The sequence below is a fragment of the Macrotis lagotis genome, chromosome 7 (assembly GCF_037893015.1).
Source record: "Macrotis lagotis isolate mMagLag1 chromosome 7, bilby.v1.9.chrom.fasta, whole genome shotgun sequence".
NCBI lineage: Eukaryota > Metazoa > Chordata > Mammalia > Peramelemorphia > Peramelidae > Macrotis > Macrotis lagotis.
Window position 1 is genome coordinate 194,513,393 of NC_133664.1, and position 22,538 is coordinate 194,535,930.

Consider the following 22,538-nt stretch of genomic DNA (forward strand, 5'->3'; position numbering starts at 1 on the left):
CTCCAAAAAAAAGGAATTTATGCTTAATTTTTTTTAAAACCCAAAAATAATGCAGCATAAATTTTACCTTAAGTAACCTTGACTAAAAACACCCCAAATTGTTAGATCCATTAAATTCTCTCTATCTCTATCTTTCTGTCTCTCTCTCTCTCTCTCTCTCTCTCTCTCTCTCTCTCTCTGTAAGGAAAAAAATATAACAGGAATGAGAAACAATTTTCCTTTAAAAAATCTTAATTGCTTTGATAATGAAATTGAATTGGGTCTTTTAAGAACTCCTGTCTGATTTGCATTTTGAGTTGAAGTTTTGTTCTTCACAGTACACAAGCCAACAATCCAGAGCAGAGAGGTTTGATAGATTTATCTCTTTTAAATTTAGCTATAAAAAACAATTTTGCCTGTGTAGATTTTGCTTTACACATTCCTTGGAGTATCTCACCTACATATCAGCAAAGCATATCTCTTTTAATTCCTTTTCTTAGAAGTTTAAAAGCTATGGTATGAATAGTAACACTGCACAAATAAAATAGATTACCAGAACTATAGCATTATTAAGAAGATGTAGAATTTCATTTTAAGTGAAATTGTGGTGTTTTATTCCTATGTCATTGTTCTATGATCAATGAACTTTTATGGATGACTCAATGTACAACAAAAATGCATCCAAAAACATAGATTCCTTTTTCCCCCCAACTCCTAAGTAGGTTCTATCTAAGTCTTTTCATAAATATAAAATCTAAGGACAATGAAATGAATCATAAATTACAAAAAAAATCAGCAGGAATCTGAGTACTGCATTAAGCCAAATTTCAACTGTCAACCTCAATGTATAGAACATGCCTATTATTTCAATGAATAAATATATAACTCATGGATATACATAATTTTGCCAGTCATAATTGGTAGCCAAGTTTCCTAATTTGTATGTATATTAGTGTTCCATAATAATTCAAAATTAATTTCACTGTGACTACAATGATTATAATGAATAGTAAAATAATCTAAATTATACAGCATGATTCTTTTCCATTTTAGGGAGAGCAGGTTCATAGAAATGTCTTTGCAGCATGGATTTATATGTGAGTGGGACGGATTGTTACTTTTCCCTGCCTCTCCACAAACAGAAACAATCTGTAAAAAGATTTTAGCAAGTACAAGAAAAAATCTTTCTGGTTATCTGGGCTACTTCTGAATCATTCCATAAACTTTTTGGTATGCTATACTTTTGAAAGAGCCCACAAAGGAGTAATATTGCTAAGGATCCACAGAGAGAAATCTCAGATGAGAACAGAGGACAATTACAGCTAGAACAGGATTCTTTGTCCCAAATTGCTAATATACAGGATTGTACTTGCGTAAGGGATGGGGGAAGAAGGAATGTGAGGTTGATGAAGCACCTGTACCCTGTGGTAAATGAGTGGATGAATAAATAAATTTGAAAGCGTTTATATTGTACTTATTTTATTCCAGAGTTTTTATTAAGTAATAAAAATATAAAAGAGAAAGTATATGTTGTCAAGGAGAATTTTTTTTTTCCATTTCAAAAGATTTTACTAAAAGGTGTCTCAGAAATCAAGCATTGACCCTCAAGCCAGGAATACTAGAGTTCAAATCTGATCTCAAACATTTACTAGCTTATGACTGAGCCAGTCATTTCACCTCTGTATGCCTCAGTTTTCTCATCTATAAAATGGGGATAATAATAATATAATAATAATAATAAATACCTTCTAAATTTCTTATGAGGATCAAATTAGATAATTGAAAAAGCACATGGAATATAACTGCAATATAAATGTTAGCTCCTCCTTCTCTTCTTACTACTACTAACTACTAACTAAATACAGATTTTGAGTTTTGCTTGCAAGATTGACTAAGGTACTTTATCCATTTAGGTAACTTAAACAAGCATTCCTTTTTCATGTTTTTTTTCCGAATTTTATTTTTGGCACATAGAAATGTTTTTGGTTTAGGGGAAGTGATAACATTATTTTATGTCCTGATACTTAATTAGAACAATTAATTACATCAATTAGATTCTTTGAGGATTCTCAATTATTACATAACCATTCTATAGTAAGTAGAGAGGGATAGGCTTTTTAAATGTTACCTAACTTTAATCTGCTAATATTTTTCTCTTTTATTATTGCTATTGCTGGTATTTCTTTTTTTTTTATCTTGGATAAATATGCAGAACAAAGTCTACTAGGTTTTATTTCCCTTGCCCCCTACAATTAATTTAGTTCTATAGCTCGGTAATTGGCTGTAGTCAACTGTACTCTGAGAAGTTATTTAAACCAACTTTGGGACATTACAAAATACATCTTCCTGCATTAGAAAGATTTGTGTTGTTACAAATTTAAAGAAACAATCACCAACTCCCCAGAAATATCATCCTCATTAGAAATGTAAATGGATGACATCTTTCCTATGTCAAGTGCAAGGTGGATGGAAAGAAAGAAAAGTGTAAGATTCTCTCTCTACATAACAGAGGATCACCAGGGAAAATAATATTGCTCATATGAAAAGGGAGATTTAGAACCCTGTAGGTCTCAACACATTCATGTCCCTTGGTTTGAGGTTATGCATCCGGGGAGATTGTTTCTTTCCTTCCATCCCTGGAAGATCCATTTTAGGTGGCTTGAAGGCTGCCTGAACTCTAATAAGTTCCATTGATGATCGCTTCTGATTACCTCTGAAGGACTGGACACTGTAACCTGAGTCAGATTTCTGAAGGGTTCTTGATCCAAAAAGGCTCCATTTTTCATATGAGGGTTTGTCTCTGTCTCCATTCCTAGCATCCATGCTGCTAATGTCTAGGCCAGGCAAGGAAGTAGAAGATCCATGAGAAAACCAGCCTCTGGGTTTTTGCTTGGGAGAAGAATGGGGTGTACTACTTGGAGTGGTCTCCACTTTGAAACTTCAATTTATGGACTGCCTCCGCCACATGGTGGTACTTGGTTTCTTCTGTGGTGAGGCCTTTATGAGGAGTGTACCCTGCGTCTCTCAACCCTGCCTGTTGCTCAAAGCTCTGGATGCTCCCTTGTGTCTGCTAGGTGAGGAGGGGTGGGACGGGGCAGGGATGGGGAGAGCCAGTCCGTAGCCCGGGGCTGCGGCCCGGACAGTAGGCTGGCACTAACAGGGCTCCAGGGCCCCGGCACTCCCTAGGCGCCGAAGCACTGGGCGAAGCGAGGCCATGATGTAAGTGGCTCCAGGACCCGCGCGGGACTGTGCCGGCAGGAGCACCGCGAGCCTATTGCTGGTATTTCTACAGCTTTGTCAAATAACAAAGAAAGGGGAATCTTTTGTCTTATTTTGAGGTTCGTTAAGAAAAATTTCCATTGCTTACACATTGCGACTGATTATAATTATTTAAACTTCACAAATTTGTATGCATTTACATTGATTCAACCAAGGGTTGATATTGTAATGCAAAGGTTTCCTGACACAGCTTTTCTGATTTCCCTGAGACAATTCCCTTCTTCCACTCAACTCAATTAGACCCAGCTTTGCTACTTAAGATTTCCCAAGTTAAAGAGAATATAATTACTACCTAAAGGAAGCTGGGGCTTCTCAGACCTGGTGGGTATTTAAGAGCACTAGGGTTTACTTATCCTGATTCTGAAATGACCGGATGCCTTTTGAGGAAGGAGGACATTGGATGAAAAGCCAATTGTTTATAGTTACTTATTTTTTATTTTTAAACCTTTTTTTTTAGAAATAGCCTCACCCCTTAAAAATTTTCGTTTTCTTTTACTTGTCAATTCTCTTCTGTTTTATTCTATTATATAATGTATTTTATTTTACGATTGCTTGGCTTCTGTATTCCTCAGTTTCTTTCTTTAGATTTTTTTAAACGTGTTCTCATGTTGTAAATCATGTAACTGGTGACTACAGGAAAATTAAATAAGTTTTATTAATTGACAAAAGTTATATTTCATTATTTTTACTTTAGAAAGGAAAAATAACTTGCTAACCACTTAGAGGTTATGATTTGCCACTAGAAGTACAGAAAAAGCAAGAGGATAGGAGGCTAAAAAAATATTTACCTGACTGGGAAGTTTCTACTGCTTAAATGGGAGAGTTTACTTATTTGAAGTGAATATATATTTTTTGGTTTTTTTTCCCCTACAAAATCCCCCTTTATTACAATAGTTCAGTAATAATCCCTGCCTAACATGCGAATTCATCACACTTAGAAACTTCCATATTTTAGTTGGCATTGCATTTTTTAAGATTTTATTTATTTTGAGTTTTATAATTTTTCCCCTAGTGTTACTTCCCTCCCCCATCCCCCCCATTAGAAGGCAATTTGTCAGTATTTCTATTGTTTCCATGGTAAATATTGATCCAAATTGAGTGTGATGAGAGAGAAATCATATCCTTAAGAAAGAAACATAAAGATTAAGAGATAGCAAGATCAGACAAAATGATATCAGTTCTTTTTTCTAAATTTCAGCTAATAGTCCTTGGTCTTTCTTCAAACTCCACAGATGTTTCACTGGATACAGATGGTATGTATTTTCCATTGCAGAGAGCCCTAAATTGCTCCTGATTGTTGCACTGATGGAATGAGCAAGTCCATCAAGGTTGATCATTGCCCCCATGTTGCTTTTAAGTTGTAGAGTTTTTCTGGTTCTACTCATCTCACTCAGTGTCAGTTCATGCAAATCCCTCCAGGCTTCCCTGAATTCACATCCCTACCGGTTTCTAATAGAACAATAGCATTCCATGACATATATAAAATACAGTTTGCTAAGCCATTCCCCAATTGAAGGACATTTACTTGATTTCTAAATATTTGTCACCACAAACAGGCCTGCTAGGAATATTTTGGTACAAGGGATGTTTTTACCCTTTTTTCATCATCTCCTCAAGGTATAGAACCAGTAGTGGTATTGCTTGAATCAAAGGGTATGCACATTTTTGCTGCCCTTTGGGCATAATTCCAAATTTCTCTCCAGAAAGGTTGAATGAGTTCACAGCTCCACCAACAATGTCATAGTGTCCCAGATTTCCCACAACCCTTCCAACAATGATCATTATCCTTTCTGGTCATATTGGCCAGTCTGAGAAGTATGTGGAGGTACCTCAGTGAAGCTTTGATTCGCATTTCTCTAATAAGTAATGATTAAGAGCAATTTTTCATATGACCATGAATGGCTTTGATTTCCTCATCCGTAAATTGCCTTTACATATCTTTTGATCATTTGTCAATTGGGGAATGGCTTTTTTTGTAAAAAAAAAAAAAAAAAGATATGACTCAATTATCTGTATACTTTAGAAATGAGTCCTTTGACAGAAGCGTTAGTTCTAAAGATAGTTTCCCAGTTTACTACATTTCTTTTGATCTTGCTTACAGTGGTTTTGTCTGTGCAAAAGGTTTTTAATTTAATGTAATCAAAATCATCTAGTTTGCTTTTAGTGATGGTCTCCATCACGTACTTAGTCATAAACTGCTTCCTTTTCCATAGATCTGACAGGTAAACTAGTCCTTGATCTTCTAATTTGCTAATAGTATTGGTTTTTAGGTATAAATCCTGTATCCATTTGGATCTTATCTTGGTAAAGGGTGTGAGGTGTTGGCCTAATCTATGTTTCTTCCATACTAACTTCCAATTTTTTCCAGCAGTTTTTATGAAAGAGAGTTTTTATCCCAATAACTGGACTCTTTGGGTTTATGAAACAGCAGATTAGTATAATCATTTCCTGCTATTGCACCTAGTCTATTCCTCTGGCCACCACTCCATTTCTTAGCCAATACCAGACAGTTTTGATGACTGATGCTTTATAATATAATTTTTAGAACAAGTAGGGCTAAGCCCTGCCTTTTTTGCACATTTTTTTCCACTAAATCCCTGGAATTCTTGACTTTTTATTTCTCCATATGAATTTACTTACAACTTTTTTCTAACTCATTAAATAATTTATTGGAATTTTGATTGGTAGGGCACTAAACAGATAGTTTAGTTTCAGTAGAATTGTCATTTTTATTATATTAGCTCTACATATTCATGAACAGTGGATGTTTTCCCAGTTATTTAAATCTGATTTAACTTATGTGAGAAGTGTTTTATAATTGTTTTCAACAAGTTTCTGAGTTTGCCTTGGCAAATAGATTCCCAGGTATTTTATATTGTCTGAGGTTACTTTGAATGGGATTTCTCTTTCTAGCTCTTCTTGCTGTATCTTGCTAGTCATATATAGAGAAAAGTTGGAAATTTATGAGGATTTATTTTATATCCTGGAACTTTGCTAAAATTTCTGTTTCCAGTAGTTTTTTGGATGATTTCTTGGGATTCTCTAGTTATACCATCATGTCTTCTGCAAAGAGTAAGAGTTTTGTTTCTACTTCCCTAATTCTAATTCCTTCAATTTCTTTTTCTTCTCTAATTGCTGAAGCTAACATTTTTAATATGATGTTGAATAGTAATGGTGATACTGGGCATCCTTGTTGGACCCCTGATCTTATTGGGAATGCCTCTAGTCTCTCCCTGTTGAATATAATGCTTGCTGATGGTTTCAGATAGATACTGCTTATTATTCTAAGGAACAGTCCATTTATTGCTACCCTCTCTAGTGCTTTTAGTAGGACTGGGTGCTGTATTTTGTCAAAAGTTTTTTCAGCATCTATTGATATGATCAGAAAATTTCTGATAGTTTGGTTGTTGATATAATTGATTATTGTAACAGTTTTCATAATATAGAACCAACCCTGCATTCCTAGGATGAATCCTCCTTGGTTAAAATGTATTATCCTAGTAATAACTTGTAATCACTTTGCTAAGATTTTATTTAATATTTTTGCATCTATATTCAACATGGAGATAGGTCTATACGTTTTTTATCTGTTTTAACTTTTCCTGGTTTAGGTCCCAGCACAATATTGATTTCATAGAAAGAGTTAGGCAGAGTTTTGTCTTCCCCTATTTTTTCAAGGAGTTTATATAGAATAGGAACCAATTGTTTCTTAAAGATTTGGTAGAATTCACTTCTCAATCCATCAGACCCTGGAGATTTTTTTGTAGGGAGTTCAATAATGGCTTGTTGAATTTCCTTTTCTGAGATAGGGCTGTTTAGGTATTTAATCTCCATTTCATTTATCCTGGGAAATTTATATTTTTGTAAATATTCATCCATTTCCGTTAAATTGTCAAATATATTGGTATAGAGTGGGGCAAAATAATTCTGAATTATTACTTTCATTTCCTCATTATTAGTGTTGAGTTCACCTTTTTCATCTATGATACTAGCAATTTGGTTTTCTTCTTTCTTTATCTTTAATCAAATTGAGCAGAGGATTATGAATGTTACTGGTTTTTTCATAAAACCAACTTTTGGTTTTATTTATTAATTCAATAGTTTTTTATTTCAATTTTATTTATTTCTGCTTTAATTTTTAGAATTTCTAATTTTGTATTTAATTGGGGATTTTTGATTTGTTCTTTCTCTAATTATTTTAGTTGCATATTTCATTCATTGATTTCCTCTTTCTCTAATTTATTCATGTAAGCATTTAAAGATATAATATATATACCCTGACAGCCACTTTGGGTGAATCCCATAAATTTTGGTATGTTGTTTCATTATTGTCATTATCTAGGATAAAATAATTAATTCTTTCTCTAATTTGTTGTTTGTTCGACTCATTCTTTATAATGAGGTTATTCAGTTTCCAATTAGTTCTGGGTCTATATCTTCCCTGGCCCAATATTGCATATGATTTTTATTGCATTGTGATCTGAAAAAGATGTATTCACTATTTCTGTCTTTCTGCAGTTGATCATTAGGTTTTTAATTACCTAGTACATGGTCAATTTTTGTATATGTGCAATGCACTGCAGAGGAAAAGGTATATTCCTTTTTTCTCCTTTCAGTTTCCCCCATAAGTCTATCATATCTAGTTTTTCTAGCAATCTATTTACCTCCTTATCTTCTTTATGGTTTATTTTATTGCTTGATTTATCTAGATATGAGAGTGGGAGGTTGAGTTCTCCCAGTAGTAGAGTTTTGCTATGTCTACCTGTAGTTCTTTCAGGTTCTCCTCTAAGAATTTGGATACTAATCCCAACAGGTACATATATATTAAGTATTGAAATCACTTTATTATCTATGGTACCTTTTAGGAGGATATAGTTTCCTTCCACATATATATATATATATATATATATATATATATATATATATATATATATATCTGCTATTTTAAGGGAGAGTTCATCCCACTCACATTTACACTTATAATTACTAACTCTTTATTGTCCTCCATGCTATCTTCCCTATGTTTGTATTTTTCCCCTTTTATTCCTGTCCCTATCCCTATTCCCTGGTACTTTATTTCTGAATACCACACACTTCAGTGTGTTTGCCCTCCGATAACCACCCCCTCCCCCTTTCTTTCCCCTTTCCCTTTTTACCTTTTTCCTTCCCTTCCTTGTGTTAGTTCCCCATTTTTCTCCCCCTCCCTGTCTCTTTTCCCCTTTCAATACTTGAGAGGTTAGATGTTTCTTAAGTTAATTGAGTGTGTGTCAAAGTTAACTTTAAGCCAAGTCTGATGACAAAAAGATTCAGGTGTTTCTCATGTTCTCCCTTCTTCCCCTGTATTACCATAGATCTTTTGTAGCTTTTAATGTAATGAGATTTACCCCATTCAATCCCCTCCCTCCTCCCATCTCCTTCCTGTCCCCCCTTTTAAGGCAGTGTTCTTAAATCATTATAGTTGAGTCTTAGAAAATTCTGAGTATTCATCACTTCTAGGTAAGCATATTCTATCTAATAAAATTACAATTCTTGAGAGTTATTAGAGTCTTTCTCCCAAGTGGGGTTATAGCCAGTTTCATCCCATTGGATAGCAGTCTCATGGATAAGTCATAAGCATCCATCACTTCTGGCTAGGTATAACCTCTGTGTTTGAGTTACAATTCTCAAGAGTTATGAGAATCTTTTTTCCTATGCTGGGTTATAGACAGTTTTAACATATTGGATAGCAGTTTTTTTTCTTTACCCCCTCTTTTTTTATCTTTTCATGTGTCTCCTGTTTGATGTCCAGATTTTCTATTTAGCTCTGGTCTTTTCATCAGGAATTTTTGGGATTTTTCCATGTCATTAAATGTCCATCTTTTCCCCTGAAAAAGAAGGTTCAGTTTTGTGGGATAGGGGACACTTGGATGCATTCCAAGTTTCCTTGCTCTTCAGAATATCTCCTTCTAGGCTCTTTGAGCCCTTAATGTTGATACAGCCAGGTCCTGCATAATCCCTAAGGATTATGGCTTCTTGGTTTTTAAATTGTCTCTTTCGGGCTGCTGCAGGATTGTACCTTTTATCTGATAGTTCTGGATTTTGTCCACAACATTCCCTGGTGTTTTCATTTTAGGATCTCTTTACAGAGGGGATCAATGTATTCTTTCAATAACTACTTTACCCTCTGGTTCCATGATATCAGGGCAATTTTCCATCACTATATCCTGTAACATTAAGTCCAGGATTTTTTTCTCTTCAATATTTTCAGGAAATCCAGTGATTCTCACTTTGCCCAGCCTTGATCTATTTTCTAGGTCAGTGGTTTTGCTGATGAGGTATTTAACCTTTTCTTCTATTTTTTTCAATTTTTTGGTTTTGTTTAACAGGCTCTTGCTGTTTCATGAAGTCATTAGTTCCGCAGACTCCATTCATTTTTTAGAAGAGATTTTTTCCACTTACCTTTTGCAACTCCTTTACCAATTGGTCAATTCTATTTTTGAAAGGGCTTTCCATTTGACCAGATGAGGTTTTGATAGAATTATTTTCTTTTTGCATTGACCCAGTTGAGGATCTGAGAGAATTAGTCTCATTTTGTATTTGTCCAATTATATTTTCCAAAGATTAACTTTCTTGTTGCAGGTTGTTAATTGAGTCTTGCAAATTTTCCAATTGACTTTTAAACTCATTCCTTATTTCTTCCAGGAAGTCTTTCATTGCTGGAGAGCAGATCATATTCTCCTCAGAGATTCTAGATCTCTCTGAGTTAGGGTCTTTTCCTTCCAAGAAATTTTCTATGGATCCACGTTTCTGCTGATCCTTCTTCATTTTGCTAAGACTTTGATTTGTGAGGGGCTGGTTCACAGAGGTTTGATGTTGGGATCTCTAGAGGCTTTACTCACTCAGTGCAATATCTCCAGCTGGTCAATAGGGGGTGCTAGAGGATTTATTCACTGAGAGAAATTTCTCTGGCTGGCCAGTAGGAGGTGCTGGTTGCTTTCTCTGGAGTGTCTGTGACCTTGACTGAGGCATTCTCCCTTGGCCTGTAGGGAGTAATTGAAGCTGTTAAATACTTTTGTTTACAATCAATGGTGTCCTTTACTCTGGGGTAAGGTCATCTTTCTCCCTATTGTCAGTTGGGCTGGTTCTCTTGCTCACATCCCTGTGCCTGGGGCAGAAATAGTATGTAATTGTGTTTGTTCTAGGAAGAGGCCTAAGCTGCAATAGAGGCATGGACTCAGAGTTCCTTAGACCATAGGATCCCGGGATGATGTCCACAGCTCTCCTGCACCGTAACTCTCCCCTCAGCCCTGTGAGCAAGCTCCAGATGGTCAGCGCCAACACCAATGCCCCTGCTCCCTAGTTTACCCAAGTCCCCTCTGTCTAGCCCTGCTAGTGATCAAGCAGGTCCCGCTGTCAGACCCTCAGGCTCCTGGGCTCCAACCCTGAAGCTAATCATGCTGATCAGCAGCTGATCTGCCCTCTACACCCAACCTCACCCAGGACTACAGAAAACAAATCCTGAAGTTGTTCTTTTTCCTGACTTTTCTTTCTGCATTCAGATTTTTGTTAAGAGGTTTGTTTCATATAATAGATGGGGAAAGATCAGTAGATTTTAGAACTGTGCCTGTCTTCTCTCTGCCATCTTGGCCAGAAGACTGAATAACTCTTTTTGTACTGACTGAAGAAAAAGTCAGGAACATTTTGATTGGAAGGGATCCATAATTTTACTTTTTGCCCTTTAGCATCACCTATAGGTTCCTCTTTGCTATCATCATTAATATGTGAAGGAAAAGTATAAGGAAGAGGAAATCCGGTTCTAGAATTCTTTATTTGCATAAATGGAAAGCTGAGTGAATACTGTCAAATTCAGTTGAGTGAAGAACTAGATTGGGCAGCTTTCTTCCCAAGAAGACAATCTATAGAATTCTGTAGTTCTCTGGTCTAAAGGAACTATTTGTTATTATAATAGTATAACACTTGTACAATACCCCTTTAAAAGTTGGTTATTGCTGTTCAGTCAGTTCAAGACCAGATAAGAAAAGGAAAAAGGTGAAAAGACATGGGTTTTTAACATTTTAATTATGTTGTGTGGAAACAGATTTTTCCCTGAAGGAATTAAGATCACCAAAATTTCAGTTCATAGTTGTGTATTAGTCTAAGAACATGAATTTCTCTCACTTTCATGACATTGTTATAGATTTGTGAGAAATTTTCACCACTGTGTATACTGGTAGAAAAATGTGCCATAGTTGATGTGTGAATTATGATACTTAATTATTATATAATTTATTTTATATTAAATAACTGTTATAGTATATTTGCTCTTATATTACTCTTGAGTAAAAGTTCAGGTTTAATGATATCATAATGATTAATTTTGTATTACAGGGTACAGCTAGAGTAAAGCTAGGGGAGGACTCAGTTGTAATTATTAAGTGTGTATGCCCTAAAGTACATTCAATCCTAGCACTACTTGAGAGTTTGATGATCCATTTATAAGAATTCCAGACGTTCTGTGTAAGAGAAGAATTTTTTTATTTTGATGTTATTGATTTTAGTTTTTCTTCTAATTTTTATTTTTAATGTACCTCATCAATTACTATTTAAATTACATTTAAATTACTATTTTAAAGAGATTATATCTGAAACCCAGAAATTAACATGACAAAACCCAAAAGTACTCATCAATAGTAGACTGATTCTCTCAAGCTTAATTTTTTGACCATGGCAAACCATGAAATAAATGAAAAGCCTGAAACAAAGAAAAATTCAAAAGAATAATGATATCGTGCAATACTTTTGAGTCTCAAGAGACAGTTTGAGGCATTGATTGATACAGATGTTACTTAGAATCAATTTTGCAACATCAATGACTATGTTTTAACCTACTGTACTCTAAAAGTTAGATCCTCATTCAGCGACCACATAATGGACATTCTGATAAAAGAATTGGATTTTTTAAAAATATTTTTTTAATTTTTCCAACTACATGCAAAGGTAATTTTCAACATTCATTTTTGTAAGATTTTGTGTCCCACAACATATTTCTATGTAGGTCATATATTGGTTATTTCTATATTAGTTGTGAAAGAAGAATTAGAACAAGAAAGAAAAAACATAAGGCATAAAAATAATACTAAAAACTAAAAATAGTATGCTTTGGTCTGGATTTAGATTCCATAATACTTTCTCTGGATATGGATAGTATTTTCTGTCACAAGCCATTTAGAATTTTCCTTGATCCATGAACTACTAAGAACTAAATCTATCATAGCTGATCATCACACAATGTAGCTGTGAATGTATACAATGTTTGCCTTGTTCTGCTCACTTCAATCACCAACAGTTTTCATGTAAGTCTTTCCAGACTTTTCTGATTTCTTACAAAATAATAGTACTCTATCAGATTCATATGGAATTTGTTCAACATCCCCCAATTGATGGGCATTCCCTCAATTTCCAATTCTTTGTCACTATGAGAAAAGCTACATTTAAATATTTTTGTCCATATGGGTCATTCACCCCTCAAAAATTATCAGGAAGCAGTGGAAAGATAAAGTAAGTTTGAAGAAAGCTTTTCCTAAGACAACTAAGTAAAATCTTCCTTTAAAGTTTCTTTCTAGGCCTATAATAAGTCAAAAAGTATGGTAGACTTTCTTTTCTAGGACTTTAATAAGAGTGAAGAAGGGATCAAAAATGAAGAGGATGGTCAAATATACTATGTCTTCTTGAGAATCAGGTTTCTATGGGGATATGATGGAACGATTGTGAAAAGAAAAAATAAAGAGAATTGAAATTCATAAAGAATCCACTGGTGATCTAGAAGTCACAAAGGAAAGGGAAGGAAAAGCACCAAAGGGACAGTAGACTGGTAGGACTGAACTGTCTGAACATTCCAGGGAAGTATGAGGGCTTTTCTTTTTCATAAAATGGTGACTTCATAGTGGGATGAAGAATCAGGAGGTCTAAATTGTTTATAGTAACTAGTTTGTTGCAGTCTCTCTCTTTAATGGTTTTGTGGTTATTAAAACTGCAGTTCTTACCCTCTAAACAATGGGAAGTTGGTGGGTGGAGAATGAAAGAAATATCACAGATTTCAGAAAAGAAGTCATTTTTTCCCACTTGACTCCAGTTCAATGAATGTATTGGAAGATGAGTGAGAAGGAAGGGTGATCTGAGACTAACTCTCAGGTGAAATATGTCCTTTGATCTGTGTGAGTCCTAATTTTTGAGATAAGGGTCCTTCAGTCTGAATGACCACTTATCACTGTCTCATTTCCTGGTCATATGTGTCCTTGATGATGTACTGTGTGTCATTTATAATGCCCATATCATTAGCAACCCATATGCTGGATGATTTTTATTGGTATAATGATATTTATTTTTATTTAAATATACTCATAATAACAGAAACAACTTCCTACTGCTCATAACTACCCCATGTCTCATGTATTATGAAGTTTTCTAATCTTAAGCTACATAGCAATATATCCTTGAAAGCAAACAAGCACCTGGCTTACTTCATTTCTCAGCTTTTGACAATTTTTATTATTTCATATAAGTGCTATTCACAGCTAGATGTAAACATCTTACTTCTCAGTATGATCTTCATATCAACAGTAGGTCAGATTAAAATATTGGGAATCAATACAGTATAAAGCATCAGCCAGTACTAAAAAGGCAAACCTAGAATAAATTCATTGACTGTCAAATAAAAATAAACACCAACAGTTAAAAATGCAATAAGATAATAAATAAAGTCATAGATTTTAAAATATTTTTAAACCAAAAACAATTTGACAAGTAAGATATAACTTTACTAGACACAAAGACACTTATACTATAGGTAATAATGAATTGTTCATGCACATAGTCAGAGTAATTATTTGTCTAAATTTAATAGACAGAATACATGCCATTAATTCCATTAAAGATGGATATGGGATTTAGAAAGTAGGAGTAACCATAATTGATTCATATAAACATTTGAAATTAAATATTTCTCTTTAAGGAATTCTTATTTATCTTTTTTACAAAAAGATTTCAGATATGTAAACACATTTTGTTAATATGTAGTCACTGTAGTGTGTTTCTGAGTTCTCCTTTCATATGAACTCCCAAAATTTCATGCCATTACCACAAAGAGATAGGAGATCTCTGTCAATCAATCAATAAGCCAGTTAGTCAGAAACTTAAAAGTTTTGTGGAGTAGTGGTTAAAGGGTCCCTGGAGTTAGGAAGATTTAAGTTTAAATGCAACTTCATACCCTTACTAACTGCATGATCCTGCACAAGTCACATAACCTTTATCTGCCTCAGCTCCATCTTCTGTTAAATAGGAATAAAAATATAGAGAAGGAGGAAATGGCAGATGGACCAATGTCATAAAGAAACATTTGGAGATGTGATCAACAAGAGAAATGAGTTTTGGCAAAAAGGAAAGGGAAGAAGGGAAGAGAGGGGGAAGAAGGAAAGGAAGGGGAGGGGAGGGGAATTATATAGCAAGATTCTATTCAAAAATGATAAAAAAATTCACCTGGAAAAAGAAAACCCAAGAATATCAAGGGAATTAATGAAATAATGAAAGGTAGGTTGTCTTGTATCAGATTTAGAATTATATTATACAGCAGCAATCATCAAAACTATTTAGTACTGGCTAAGAAAAGAGTGCTGGATCAGTGGAATAAACACAAAGATGCCAACATCAGGGATAGGAACTCACTATTTGAGAAAAACTACTAGGAAAAATGGAAAATAGTATGTCAAAACTTAGAGCATAGACCAAAACCTCACACCTTATACCAAGATAATATCCATATGGAAACATGATTCACATAAAGGGTGATACCATAAACCATTGAGAAAGAAAGTAGGGAGTGGCAGAGCCAAGATGGTAGTGTGAAGGGAGGAAATCCCAGAAGTTCTCCCTCAGAACACTCCAAATAAACTTTAAATAATGTCTCTAATCAAATGTTGGAGTCGTGTAACCCATATAAAGACTGAATGAAACAATTTTCTGGCTCAAGACAAATTGAAAGCTCTGTAAGAAGGGTTTGCTCCACAGGGGTTGGAAAGGACCATAAAGCAGCCTGAGCTGTGTCAGCTACCACAGCAAACTGGCTCCAGTCATCCAGGAATAGTCTGCAGGATGCCTGGGTCCCTAAGAGTATCTGGGCTTTTCAAAGCTAGGGCTGTTTTCAGAACTCTCAGTTCAAGGATTGAAAAGGACATTGTGCTGATTGAGGACTTAGTAGATAAGCTATGTTCTAAGATAACCCAGATCCAACAGCCCTCCCCTAAAGCATCCCTCAGGCCTATTATTAGGCCACTAATCAAGGTCACAAACACTCCAAAGAAAGCATTGGGCATCCCCTACTAGCCTGCCCACTTGGAGTTCCTAGGCCCAGTGAACAAAGCCACTAGGAATCTCAAAATCAAACATCTGTGAACAACCCTACCCCCAACACAAGATACTGGGAAAATGAAAAAAGGTCAGTGGAAAGTAGGGTCCATTGAATGTTACCTTGAAGCCAAGGATCCTAAATCAAAGAGGACTAGAATGTTAGAGGAGAAAAATGAATTAATCTTTAGCCCAGAACGACTTATCAGAAAGGATCAGGAAAGAGTTTCAAAATCAAATGGAAAAATTGGGGAAAGAACTGAAATAGAAAATTAACATCTGCTAAAGACAACAATTCCTTCCAAAATACAATTGGACAAGTGCAAAAAGAAAATAATTCTCTCAAAAATATAATTGGGCAAATGGAAAACTTCTTCAAAAAATAGAATTGACTAATTGGTAAAGGAATTGCAAAAGGTAAAATTGGAATCTGTGGAAACGAATGATTGCAAAACCAAAAACTGAAAAGATAGAAGAAAATGTAAAATACACCATAGGTAAAACAACTGATCTAGAGAACAGATGCAGGAAAGACAATTTAAACATAACTGGGCTTGAGGAGGAGTCAAGATTGCTCTTCTGTGCTCACTCTCAAAACTTATAAAATAAGGACTCTAAATTTTCAAGAGACAGAACTCATGGAGGGATACAGTGAGGCAATTGTCAATTCCAAGGTAACAGTGGAAAGGCTCAGCTCCATGGTGTTAGAGGGGCAGCCCACCAGAATGAAGGAACTCTAGCCTCCTGGAGGCAGCCACAAGGTACCTGGGAGCCACAGCTCACAGCAGCAGGGGCAGTTTCCTGAACTACACCCCGGGAATATGGGCACAACTTGGAAAGCAACATGGCTGAAGCAACCCAGATTCAGGAACTGGAAGCAGGCAGAGCCCGTAAGCAGGAACCAACAAGCAACTCAGCCTTGAGTAATCAGCCTAGCTGGGTAGTGGAGAGAGACTTCTGAGCTCTGTCCTCTGTACCTGGAAGAGTACTCTGGGGCTCTGACCACATTCATATCCTGATCACAGTCTAGGTCTCCCATAGAACAGCAGCCCCCCCCCCCACCTCAGCCCTGTGGCACATGGGTGCACTTGTGTTCATTCTAAGATAAGGAGGGAAGATTCACACACTGAGCTCCTTGTGGGGGGGTTGTCCCAATAATACTCAAAAACTCAGGAAGCACCCCAAGACCTGGCATAGGCTGGAGAAATGAGTAAACAGAGAAAAAAATGTGAACACCACTGAGAAATACATTGTCTATGATAAAAAGAAGGATCAAAATATTCAATCTGAAGATGAGGAAGTCCAGGTTCCTACATCTAAAGACCCCAAGAAAAATGGAAATTGGGTTCAGGCTATGACAGAGCTCAAAAAGATTTTAAAAATAAAGTGAGGGAGATAGAAGAACAATTGGGAAAAGAAATGAGAGAGAGGCCTGAAAAACATGAGAAAGAAATCAGCAGCATAGTCAAGGAGATCCAAAAAATGCTTAAGAAAATAGCATGTTAAAAACCAGCATAGGTCAAATGGATAAAGCAGTTCAAAAAGTTATTGAGGAGAAGAATGCTTTAAAAAGCAGAATTGGCCAGATTAGAAAAGAGATGTGAAAGCACTCTGAGGGAATATAAATCCTTCAGCTCTAGAATGGAGCTGAAGGAAGCTGCTGACTTTACAAGAAGTTGACACAATACTTCAATACCAAATGAATGAAAAATTAGAAGAAAATGTGAAACATCTCATTGAAAAAACAACTGATATGGGAAAAAGATTCAGGAAAGATAATTTAAAAATTATTGGGAAACCTGAAAGTCATGATCAGGAAAAGAGCCTTGACATTTTTAAAGAATTCCTACAGGAAAATTGCCCAGATATCCTAGAAGCAGAGGGCAAAATAGAAATTGAGAGTATTCACTGATCTCCACCAGAATGGGATCCAAAAAGAACTACACCCAGGAATATTATAGCCAAGTTCCAGAACTCCTAAATCAAGGAGAAAATATTACAAGAAGCCAGAAGGACACAATTCAAATATCATGGAGATGCAGTCAGGATCACACAAGACTTAGGAGCAACTATATTAAAGGCTCATAGGGCTTGGAATATAATATTCCAGAAGACAAAAGGACTCAGAATGCAACCGAGAATAAGCAAAACTGAACATCCTCTTCCGGGGAAAAAGATGGACTTTCAATGAACCAGGGGAATTTCAAATGTTCCTGTTGCAATGACCAGAGCTGAACAGAGAGTTTAATCTTCAAATACAGGACTGAGGTTAAGCATAGAGAGTGGAGGAATAGGGTAAAATATGAGGGAACTAATGATGATGAACAACAGTATTCCTGCATAGAAAAATGTTACTGATAATACTCATAAGAAACTTCTCATTTAATAGAGCAGGTGGAAGGAGATTTTATATATGAAGCACAGGAGAGAGCTGAATTTGAATTTATAATATATTGTAATAATGGAGTCAATAGCTAAAAGCAAATGTAATGGGAGTTAGAGAAAGGAGGGGTAGAATAGGCTAAGATATTTCATTTAATAAGAATTTTTTATTACACTGAGTTATTGCAACGATATGGAAGCGGGGAAGGCGAGGGGGGATGAGGGAATCTTCACTCTCACCAGAGGAAACAGCATATATACTCAATGGGGTATAGACATCTAGAATAAGAAGGAGAGAAGGGGGAACAGGAGGAAATGGGGATGGAGGAGAGGATGTACTGTGTGGGAGAGTGGTCAGACATAACACATTTTCTTTTGTACTTCTTGCAAGGGGCTGTAATTGGATGGCCTGTCCGGGACTACAGGGCCAGGTGGTTGCTGTTACTTAGGGGTGGTATGTGGTCTTGGGTCCTCTTGGCCCCAGGGCCGGTGTTCAATCTGCTGCACCACTCAGCTACCCTATACCACATTTAAGAAGAGGGACAAAGTGCAAGGAGAGAGAAAATATAATATGGTACTGGGAAATTACAAATGGAGGGAGTTGCAATCAGCAATGGGAAAAGTGGAAAATTATGGAAGTAGCTTTTGTGATGGACTTATCCTAAAGAATGTGATCCACCCATGTCAGAGATCATGGTGTTGGAACACAAACTGAAGCACATTTTTTATTATTATTATTATTTTGGGGAGGGGCTTTTGGGGTGAATGGGGTTGGGTGGCTTGCACAGGGTCGAACAGCTGTGTGATTATTGGGTGTCTGAGGCCAGATTTAGACCCAGGTGCTCCTGACCCCGGGGCCAGTGCTCTGTCCCCTGCACCACCTGACCACTATTATTATTATTATTATTATTATTATTATTATTATTATTATCATTATTATTTTCATTTTATTTTATTTTGCTTTTTTTGTTTTGGTTTTTGCAGGGCAGTGGGGTTGGGGTGGCTTGCACAAGGTTGCACAGCTTGTTGATTTTGTTGGGTATCTGGGGCCAGATTTGGGTTCAGGTGCTCCTGACTTCAGGACTGGTGACCTGAGCACTGTGCTACCTAGTTCCCCCTATTATTATTATTTTTTAATTTTAATTTTAATTTTTCCTCTTTACTTTATTGCTCATGAGGGTCTATATTTTGGGGGGCATTATGTTTACTCTTAAACAAGAATATTTTAGTTATGTATAAAAAATAATTTGCACACAAATAAAATAAATAAAATTGAAAAAAAGAATCATTGGGCTTGCTGAAAATTTTGACGAAAACATAAAATTCTGAATTCAATACTTCAAGATATAAGGAAGCTTCCAGCCAAGATGGTGGAGAGAAGACAGGCACTATGCTAAGGTCTCCTGGCTTCCCTTCAAAAATAACACAAAAAAAGCCTCTGAATAGAAATTCGATCAACAAAACCCAGAAAGAGACACTAGGTGAAGAATACCTACCAAAAGTTCTGTTTCAAGGGATGGTGGGTGAAACTGGGAGCAGACAGCAGAGAACCAGAGGGTGCAAGGTGAAGCCACAGGATGAGCCTTAACTGGGGAGGCTTTGGTGATTGGTGAGTCCAAGGACCAACTTTAACCTGGAACTTTGGCTGGTGGAGTGGAGATCTGGTGAATACCAGCTGGGATGGGGGCAAGTTCCAGAACAGATTTGCAGAGCATGACTGGATATCGACCCTCTAGGCTCAGGGGCACTGAACTCCATACTTTTGGTGGAGCCCTCTTCCCAGAAAAGAAACAGTAACAGCTTCCCCCCACTCCACCTCCTCAGGCCTCAGAGCTCCCTCAGCTGAAAGACAGATTAACCACCTCCCCCAGGGCCCAGCTCACCTTGTTCAAGGACCCTTGTGCTGCCCCTTACACCCCCAGGCCTAGGAGAGGGCCTCAAACATGCCAGAGAAAGCAATCAGCAGCTCCTACTGCCTGGCACACTTAGAGTTACTAAACTTAGTGAACAAAGCCCCTAGGGTTTTCAAAAGCAAACCTCTGAGAGCCAACCCCTCCTTGGGGGGGGGGGGGGGGAGCAGTTCATTGAAAACTACTCTGAATACACAGATCCTAAACCAGAGAGATCTTTAACTTCTGAGAAGAATATGAATTGATATCCAGTCCAGAAAGACTTCCTTGAAGAAACCAGGAAGGACTTTAAAAATCAATTGGAAAAATTGAGAAAAGAAATTCAAGAGAAAATTAACACCTTGCAAGAAAAAAATTAGCATCTCACAATAAGAAAACAAATCCTTGGAAAACACATTTGGATGAAAACAAATTGAGAATAATTGAGCAAATGCAAAAAGAAAATAATTCTCTAAAATCTTCAATTGGGTAAACACAAAAAAAAATAATTCTCTCAAAACTACACTTAGATAAATACAAAACTCATTAAAAAACAGAATTGACCAATTGGAAAAGGAGTTGCAAAAGGTAAATGAAGAAAATTCTTCTCTTAAAAAGTATGGAATATGTAAAGTAATGACTTTATGAGACAACAAGACAAACTAAAAGACTGAAAAATATAGAAGAAAATGTAAAATACCTCATCAACAAAATCACAGACCTTGGAAATAGATCAAGGAGATATAACCTAAGAATTATAGACCTTCATGCAATCATTGAAGAGGAAAAAAAAATAAACCCCAACTTAATTTTACAGGATTTAGTGACGAAAAATTACCCTAATATCTTGAAACCAGAGGGCAATATAGTTATTGAAAGAATGTCGATCCCCTCAAGTAAGGGGATCCTAAAATGAAAACAGCAAGAAATATTTTGTCCAAATTCCAGAAATATCAAATAAAAAAAGAGAAAATCCTGCAAAAAGCCAGAAAGAAGCAATTTAAAAGCAAGGACCCACATTAAGGATTATGCAAGACCTGGATGCCTGAACATTAAGAGACCAAAGGGCCTGAAATGAGATATTCTGAAGAGAAAAGGAGCATGGAATGCAGCCAGAAATCCATTATCTGGCAAATTTGAGCTTTCTCTTCCAAGGGAAAAGATGAACATTTAATGAAATGGGAGAATTTCAACTTTTCCTGATGAAAAGACTAAATTTAAATATAAATTTTGGACATCAAACAGGAGGCTCCAGATACATAGGAAAAGGTTAAAAAAGGGGTAAAGAAAAAATGGTATCCAGTAAGATGAAAATGGCTGTATCCTCACCTGGAAGAAGGATTCTCATAACTACTAAGAATTGTAACTCTATTAGAGAGAATATACTTAGCCAGAAGTGATGGACTCTCATGACTTTTCTGTGACTCAGATAAAATGATTTAAAAACAGTACCTGCTTTGAAAGGGTACAGTTAGGAGATGGGAGAATGGAGGGTATTGAATGACTTAAATCTCATTACATTGGGAGATACAAATGACCGATTGCAATAGAGGGGCAGAAGGAAACAAGTGAGAGAGGAGGAATCTTTCTCTTATCAAACTTGACTTAAAGTTATTTTATACACACTTAGTTAAGAAACTTATCTTACCTTTCAAGTATTAAAAGGTAAAAGAGGGGGGGAGTGGAAAAAGGGAACTAACAGAAACAAGGGAAGAAAGAAGATGCAAAGGGAAAGGGGAAAGAAAAGGGAGAGGGTTGGACATAGGAGGGCAAGGTGATAGTATTCAGAAGCAAAATACTGTGAAATATGGATAAAGTGAGAAATGGGGGAAAATACAGAGGGAAGATAGTTTGGAGGGCAATAAAGTGAAATAAATAGAAAAGACCAATCATTCTTAGGTTGACTCTCCTCGATCTCCTTGATTCCATGTGAATGTGATGAACTCTCCCTTAAAATGCAAAAAAATGGTAGAGTGGATTAAAAACAGGAGACAGGTGGGTAGAAGAAATTGAATGGAGTAAATTACATCACCAGAAGAGGTGCAAAGGAGAAATCTTACTCTCAACAGATTTGGCTCAAAGAAGGATTAACACACACACACACACACACAAACACACACACACACACACACACACACACACACACACTCAGTTGCATTTAGAAACTCATCTTACCTTTCAAGTATTAAGAGGAGAAAGGGAGAAGAGGGATAAAAGGAGGAATTGACAGAAGGAAGGGAAAGAAGAATAAGCAAAGGGAAAGGGGGAAAGCAAGTGAAAAGGGTTGGAAAAAATGAGTAAAACACATTGTAGAAAGTGGTATTCAGGAACAAAATATTGGGAAATAGGGATAAGATAAAAAAAGGAGAAAATATAAATAGAAGGAAGATATCATGGAGGACAATAAAGAGTTATTAATTATAACTTTGAATGGAATGGTATGAACTCTCCTATAAAATGTAAGTAGAGAGAAGAGTATATTAAAAATCCTACATTATACTGCTTACAAGAAACTCATTTGAAGTCTAGAGATATAAACAGAGTAAATGTAAAAGCTTGGGGCAGAATAGACGATGTTCCTGCTGAAGTGAAAAAGGCAGGGGTAGCAATCCTTATCTCATTTAAAACAGC

At 36.1% G+C, this 22,538-nt stretch overlaps 2 pseudogenes; one reads left to right on the plus strand and one right to left on the minus strand.

The window, feature by feature from the left end:
- Window positions 1-2,532: 2,532 nt before the first annotated feature.
- Window positions 2,533-16,482, minus strand: LOC141494230 (putative monooxygenase p33MONOX pseudogene; annotated as a pseudogene).
- Window positions 16,481-22,538, plus strand: part of LOC141494231 (ras-related C3 botulinum toxin substrate 1 pseudogene) — a 72,333-nt pseudogene continuing 66,275 nt past the window's right edge.